Genomic DNA, 7,793 nt, shown 5'->3' with positions numbered 1-7,793 from the left:
ATCAGTAGATGATCTGTGCTACCTCCTAAGCTCCAGCCACCCCTTTTTCAATGTGTTTTTGCACCGTGGCGCATTAATCAGCTGAGCAAGAGTAGAGAGTAAGACATTTTGCATTGAAAATGGTCTGCTTTCTGAAAATAAGTCAGAATTTCAAAAGATTTTTGTTTTTCTGTTAAGCCACAACACTGACCTATGAATCGTGCAAGCTTTTTTAAACTCTCTATAAGACCAAGTCATTCAAAAATAAGTGGAGATTTTCAATAATCTGTGTGAATAAATTATGAAAAACAATGATGCCGTTCAACATGGGTTTTTATTCATTGTTGGTTCATTTTCAATTCATTCTTTGTAACAGTAATAGCTGTTGGTGAAGGAGCAGCTTATCGTATAGCGGCAAGAATCGCTGCAAGGAGCGTTGGATTCTGCAGAAGTGTTGGATTCTGTAGAAGAGCTGTTATCAGGGTAAGATAACTTGTGTTAGTCCCAGTAGTCTGCAAGAAAATAAGTAATAAATATTATTACATGGGATAATGCATTCTCTGTTGAATGGCTTTCTTTGGATATGATAATATTGGAGAGTCCAGTGTGTCTAATGTTCAAACATAGAAAGACAAACATGACACTCACCCCCTCCCTAGATGAAGAACGTGCATCACGCTCGTGTGCTGAGTCAATCTGTTTAAAAAAAACAAAAAATACATGCAAATGTGTTGTTTGGATATAACAGTACAGGAACACTGATACAGTCTCTGGTGACACGATTCCACACACAGTACAAGATATAGTTATACATTTTATATTAAAACATTAATTTAGTCTTCAGTCATATTACACTTACAGGATTTGCCAGAGCAAGGCTCAGCAGGCATCCAAGCAGAAACACAACCTTGATCATGGTTTCAGTGATTCACCTGTTAACAATAATTTTGATGAGATGTGGTCAAAACCATCAGCCAAATCACCATTCCACCAACATTACATTGAAAACACAGAAGCAATAAAGGATTGATGAGAAATGTTACCGTCAGGTCTTCACAACTTCAGCAGACTGTCTCAGAGATGTGGATGATTGTGGTAATGCTGTACTGACAGTGGAGCTTTTTATACACAGTTGCAAGAGATGATTTAATCTCATTTGCGTAACTGTTGGGAAATTATAATTCTTAGTAAACATCCTCATCTTAATATAAGAGGAAACACAATTAGGCAATATTTAAGGACACACCTGATTAAACCCTTTTGCTACAGCACAATTAAATAGCAACAAGCTGCTGACTTTTATCCTGTCAACCAATCAAAAGATTATATGGCAACATGTGATATTTGGTTGTTTAGAAACCCCTGAAAACGTTGGAGGTGACGACAGTCGGAGAGAGAGAGAGAGAGAGAGAGAGAGAACAATAGCGAGCGGTTTCCATAAACCAGGACTTGCTCTTGATGTTCTTTAATTGATTTTTGTCTTCTTATCTATTAAATAAAGTTAATGTACCTTTGTTCTATAACAGCAAGTCATTAAGAAAAAACTGGGTGTTGTTTGTCAACTGCTTAAGCTGCGGAATCTCCTGATTTGTAATAATAGCGAGGTATTTCCATCTGTTTACCAGTTTGTAGACACTATAGGGTGGACACCTACAGTGGTAATATGCATTACTTTCTAGTTATATGAAGAAGTGTTTCTCAAACTTTTGGAGCCATGGCCAATATTTCACATTAGAAAAATCACACAGCACACAACCAAACAAAATGTTGCAAAAAGCATATTGATAATTTTCCCTTGAGAATCCGTGGTGGAAATGATTCAGTGTGTCCCCAGCAGAGATGGGCAGTAACGCGTTACTGTAATCTGATTACTTTTTTCAAGTAACGAGTAAAGTAAGGGATTACTATTGCAAAAACGGTAATTAGATTACCGTTACTTTCCCGTAGGAACGCTGCGTTACTGCGTTACTAAAACCGTGATTTTTTGCGAGAATGTCTCACGACAGTGACGTAAGCCAGTGCGCCTTTAGTGACAACAGCTGTGTGCAGATCAACAATGGATCATATATCGATTGTGGGAGAGAGTATGAGCATGCAGCGTTTAAAACGTGGAAGTACTGACCTTACTTTGAGTTTGATTCCATAAAAAGTGACAAAAACATTAGCGTCCGTTGTGCGTGGGAAGAAAACTTCTTTTTACAGCGAAAAAACCCCCTAAACTTCCAAGCAAGCACCGAGTGCGCAACGATGTAATGGGAAATTCACAGAGAAACTCGCGGATTCTTCAACTGACCGCAGCACACCTGCACCAGGGTAAACCTCCGCCTATGCCACTCCTGCTTTACAGGTGAAAATAGAGCAAAAGGACCGCTGAGTCTTTGACTTTATTTATTTTCTGCTGTGTTTTACTTGCATCTATTTGAAAGACTGAGTGTAAACACAAAAAATATTTTATTTTATGTGCTGGAATGTGCAGAAAATAGGTTTAAATGTTAAACTAATTTATTCAAGTCAGAGAATGTTGCATATAATTAAATTTTTGCTTGATGCATAAAGTTTAAAGATTAAAACTAATAAAACAAGTAAAAAAAAAGAGACTTTTCCATTTGATTACATTTTGTATGATGGATTATGCAGAAAAAGTAGAATTGGGCTGAAAGATCTATCGCTTTATCGCCTCTTCAGGTTGTAAATCGTGTTTTTAAAAAGGAACTAAGTAACTAAGTAATTAATTACTTTTGAAAATAAGTAATCAGTAAAGTAACGGGATTACTTTTTTGGGGAAGTAATCAGTAATTAGTTACTGATTACTTTTTTCAAGTAACTTGACCAACACTGGTCCCCAGTATACCTTTTTTGCCTCGTTCTGACCACTAGTCATGTTATGGCCTTCATCTTGGTCAGAATTTTCTCCAGAACCCAGATCAGATTGACTACTTTTTCTTTTCAACTATTCATCTATTGCTATTACGCCCTGCGTGGTCTCACAGCATGACTATTATGTAATTTCTTCTTCCTGTCCTTCTGTTTTACTGGGAGTTGGCAACCTATTTAATTACTGCCCTCTAGTGGAAGAGAAAGTAATTGTTCTGCCTGTTACTCATGCCCATTGCTTAGAGTACTAATCAGGTGGAACCAGATGATCTTCCAGGGCACACCTAATCATTTCTCCAGTGGCTGGCAAACACTGATATTGTCACGGAAAACGGGGTGAGCCGTGTGGAGGCATAAATGAGGACCCAAGAGCAGGCATTCGCTGAGATGCGAACGAGGTTTATTGCAACATAAAACACAAGGAGAAAATGGCAAAACGGAACTAAAGATAAACTACACTGGGAGAAACTAAACTACAAAACAGCAGAGCAGAACATGGAGGAAGGTGGGCGAAGGCACATGAAGGTTGACAGCAGGGCAAACACACAGTAGATACACAGACGGACCAGCAAACAGCACACAAGTAGACACAACTTAAATACACACTGAAGAACACAGGGCGATTACACACATGTGGGAAACACAGCTGGACCTGATGAGCGTGATGAGACGAGGGGGAAGCAAAACTAAATACAATGACGTAAGACATGGACCTTCAAAGTAAAACAGGAAACAGTTCAGAAAGACGACGGCGTGACACTGAACTAAAGCTACACTAAACACGAAGGCACAAAACACAAACCCTAAGAACAAACCCTAAACCAGAATAAACTGAAACATAGAATTATAATATTCAAAACACGATAACTAAACAATCAGAACATAAATAATATCACAGATAAATACCAAAATACAACAAACTGAAAATGCTGGGTCAAATGACCCAGGACCGTGACAGATATAAAGATTAATGTTTACATTGAAGTATTGGACAAATCTGTTGACCTGTATTATTTCATCCAGAACATCCCGAACACCACTACAACAACCTCCTTCTCTCTGAGACAGTCTGCTGCAGCCTTACAACTTAAGGTAATTAAATCTTTACTCTCAGCATTTCTTGTGTAAGGATTGTGAAAGATAATTGTTTTGTTTTTTAATTGATGTATTTGTCATTTTGCTATCTTATTGTCTTTAATGTCTTTGTTTGTTTGTTTTTTATCAACAGGTATAATAACTGAAACCATGCTGAAGGCATTTCTGTTTGGATGCTTCCTGCACTGAACATTCAGAATCTCACTACAACAACCTCCTTCTCTCTGAGACTGTCACAGTCCTGAGTTGGTGACCCAGTGTTCTGTATCTCTTTAATTTGTGTTTCTTGATTATTTGTTATTCATGGTTTTCACTGTTAGTGTTTTGGTTTCTGTCCTAGTATTTCTAGCTCCCTAGTTCAGTAGTATTTCTTGAGTTCTAGTTCTTAGGTTTTGGTATTTGGCTTCCCTGTGTCCTGTGTTGTCTACTCGGTGCCCTCCCATCCCACGTTTCACGTTCCTATGTTCTCTGTCTCCCCGGTCTCTTTGTTAAGTTTACTATCTTGTGTTCAGTCGCTATGTTTCCTGTTTTACTTTGAAGGTCCGTGTCTTATGTCATTGTATTCAGTTTTCCTTCCTCCCTGTCTCGTCATGTTCATTAGGTTGAGCCATGTCTCCCTCCTGTGTTACCTCTGCATGACGTCCCTGTATTGCCTCAGCGTTCTCTCCATCAGCTTTCCTGTGTTTCCTGGTTCCTCATCCCCTGGTTCTGGTCAATCCTCAGGTTATATGTTTATGGTTAGTTTTCCCTAGTTTAGGTTTTGTTAGTTTTCTCTGTTCCACCTGTTTGCAGTATTGATCATCCATAAATAAAGGCTCGCTTTCTGTTCAAAACATTCTCCCGCATCCATGTCTGCATTTGGGTCCCCATTCTTCTAAAATCCCACACATCTGCCTCTGCAGCTGTGACAGAGACAGTCTGCTGCAGCTGTACAAATAACATTTTTACTCTCAGTATTTTTTGTGCACGGATTGTGAAGGATAATTTTTATTTGCTTGGATGAATCTGTCGTTTTAGTTCATCTTATTGTATCTTAACTTTTTCTCAACTTATCTATTCATCTTATTGAACATCACTTTCTGTAAAATGTTCTGTAAAATGGATATTTTTCTCTCTAGAGATGACCAACAAACAACATCTCCCTGCAGCAGCTTCTCTCTGCCTTCCTACAAGCACTTGCTACAACTACTACAACAGCTGCATCCATTATAACTCCCTGAAATCATAAAGGAAACTAAAAAACCAAAGAGTGGTTTTAAGCCAGCATTGCATTTATGACGCCAGGACAATGTTGCTTGTTTTGCTTTACTTTTTCTCTTTTCTAAATTGAATCTTGACTTTTGACTTTCTGATCACTGTTGTGTTTAGTAGCTGCCAAATAAAGTTCATCAGTGAAAATCAGTTAAACTCAAAATGTATTTTTTTTTGTTTGTTTGTTTTTCACAAACACCATTGTATTGTATGGTTAGGCACAAGTTTTTGTACACAGATTCTGCCATTTTTTCTCTGTACACAATCACAGGGAATTTTAAATCAAACAATTGAGATACTATTGCAGAATTGCAGACGTTCACCTTTAATGTGGGTGGGTCTTTACAAAAATATGACATCAACTGTTTAAGTATTACAAACATTTTTATCTTTAGTGCCCAATTTTGAGCAGCTCAGTACTAATTGGATAACCTGACATCATTTTATATACAAACATCATTTTTTTTATGCTTTGACTGAAATACTTAAGTCTATACACCATGAACATCACAAATACTGTGTCTCCTCCCTTCAGATGTTCTTCTTGGCATTTACTACAGAGCCTTCGGTTGCTGCTTCTCTTTGGTTCTCTTTATCTTCAGTTTTGTCTTTAATAGCTGCTGTATTGCTTTGGTAAGTGGACTGATTCTTATATAGTGCATTTCTACTCTCCCTGCTTTATACAACATGCCACATTCACCCATATTAACTTTCCTAGCTAACATTCACACACGTTCATACTCCAATGGATGCATCAGAGTAACTTGGGGTTACTAACTTGAGACAAGTATTGTGCATGCAGACTGGGGAAGCCAGGGATTCAACCACTAACCTTCCTAATCAGTAGATGATCTGTGCTACCTCCTAAGCTCCAGCCACCCCTTTTTCAATGTGTTTTTGCACCGTGGCGCATTAATCAGCTGAGCAAGAGTAGAGAGTAAGACATTTTGCATTGAAAATGGTCTGCTTTCTGAAAATAAGTCAGAATTTCAAAAGATTTTTGTTTTTCTGTTAAGCCACAACACTGACCTATGAATCGTGCAAGCTTTTTTAAACTCTCTATAAGACCAAGTCATTCAAAAATAAGTGGAGATTTTCAATAATCTGTGTGAATAAATTATGAAAAACAATGATGCCGTTCAACATGGGTTTTTATTCATTGTTGGTTCATTTTCAATTCATTCTTTGTAACAGTAATAGCTGTTGGTGAAGGAGCAGCTTATCGTATAGCGGCAAGAATCGCTGCAAGGAGCGTTGGATTCCGCAAAAGTGTTGGATTCTGTAGAAGAGCTGTTATCAGGGTAAGATAACTTGTGTTAGTCCCAGTAGTCTGCAAGAAAATAAGTAATAAATATTATTACATGGGATAATGCATTCTCTGTTGAATGGCTTTCTTTGGATATGATAATATTGGAGAGTCCAGTGTGTCTAATGTTCAAACATAGAAAGACAAACATGACACTCACCCCCTCCCTAGATGAAGAACGTGCATCACGCTCGTGTGCTGAGTCAATCTGTTTAAAAAAAACAAAAAATACATGCAAATGTGTTGTTTGGATATAACAGTACAGGAACACTGATACAGTCTCTGGTGACACGATTCCACACACAGTACAAGATATAGTTATACATTATATATTAAAACATTAATTTAGTCTTCAGTCATATTACACTTACAGGATTTGCCAGAGCAAGGCTCAGCAGGCATCCAAGCAGAAACACAACCTTGATCATGGTTTCAGTGATTCACCTGTTAACAATAATTTTGATGAGATGTGGTCAAAACCATCAGCCAAATCACCATTCCACCAACATTACATTGAAAACACAGAAGCAATAAAGGATTGATGAGAAATGTTACCGTCAGGTCTTCACAACTTCAGCAGACTGTCTCAGAGATGTGGATGATTGTGGTAATGCTGTACTGACAGTGGAGCTTTTTATACACAGTTGCAAGAGATGATTTAATCTCATTTGCGTAACTGTTGGGAAATTATAATTCTTAGTAAACATCCTCATCTTAATATAAGAGGAAACACAATTAGGCAATAATCAGGGACACACCTGAATTACACCTAATTCTTAGTAGGTATGATTTCTGTCAGAAATTATATGCCATGGTTGGTTTTGTCTAACATTCAATTGTGAAACTGTGGTGTACATTGTCCTTACTTGATATCAATTTTGGTCTGAGATACTTAAAACTAAAGGGTTAAGTACCAGTCTTCCAGTCAGCATTCAGTGATATTTTCTTTTGTCCTAGAGGTCTTGAATGTGAAGAAATGTTGTATTTTATAGAATAATACTGGGGATTTGTGGTCTGTTGTGTATGCAAGAGCTAATCTTGTTTCTGAACCACAGTGATATGAGATTTGCATGGTATGTATTCACATACAAAACTAAAATGTTTTTGTGAATGTTCCTTACGTACAATTACGTACAATTGTCTACACATAAAAATATATGAAGAATGGTCACTATGTCCTCTCTATCTTTATATCTATATAATAAATCTTTGTGTATTACCACTGCAGTTTCAATTAAAAGAATTTTTAAAAATGCAAGTGAGCATGACCATTTCTATTTATCTTCTA

General features: G+C 37.4%; 2 long non-coding RNA genes across 2 annotated transcripts; both read right to left on the bottom strand.

Annotated features, from left to right (window-relative positions):
* Positions 1-298: 298 nt before the first annotated feature.
* On the bottom strand, positions 299-2,116 carry LOC146668021 (uncharacterized). Its single transcript, XR_014911976.1, has 5 exons — positions 2,102-2,116; positions 1,023-1,143; positions 839-911; positions 628-675; positions 299-491 (listed from the first exon to the last, which is right to left on the bottom strand). It is a non-coding gene; the product is annotated as an uncharacterized LOC146668021 (long non-coding RNA).
* Positions 2,117-6,337: 4,221 nt separating this feature from the next.
* LOC146668020 (uncharacterized) lies at positions 6,338-7,133 on the bottom strand. Its single transcript, XR_014911975.1, has 4 exons — positions 7,061-7,133; positions 6,877-6,949; positions 6,666-6,713; positions 6,338-6,529 (listed from the first exon to the last, which is right to left on the bottom strand). It is a non-coding gene; the product is annotated as an uncharacterized LOC146668020 (long non-coding RNA).
* Between the last annotated feature and the right edge of the window lie 660 nt (positions 7,134-7,793).

Source organism: Rhamphochromis longiceps, linkage group LG6, assembly GCF_057381845.1.
Source record: "Rhamphochromis longiceps isolate RC_006_pf linkage group LG6, R_longiceps_female_GT1.1, whole genome shotgun sequence".
Classification (NCBI taxonomy): Eukaryota; Metazoa; Chordata; class Actinopteri; order Cichliformes; family Cichlidae; genus Rhamphochromis; species Rhamphochromis longiceps.
The sequence above is the reverse complement of the archived record's forward strand: the minus strand, read 5'-3'. Positions and strand labels throughout refer to the sequence as shown.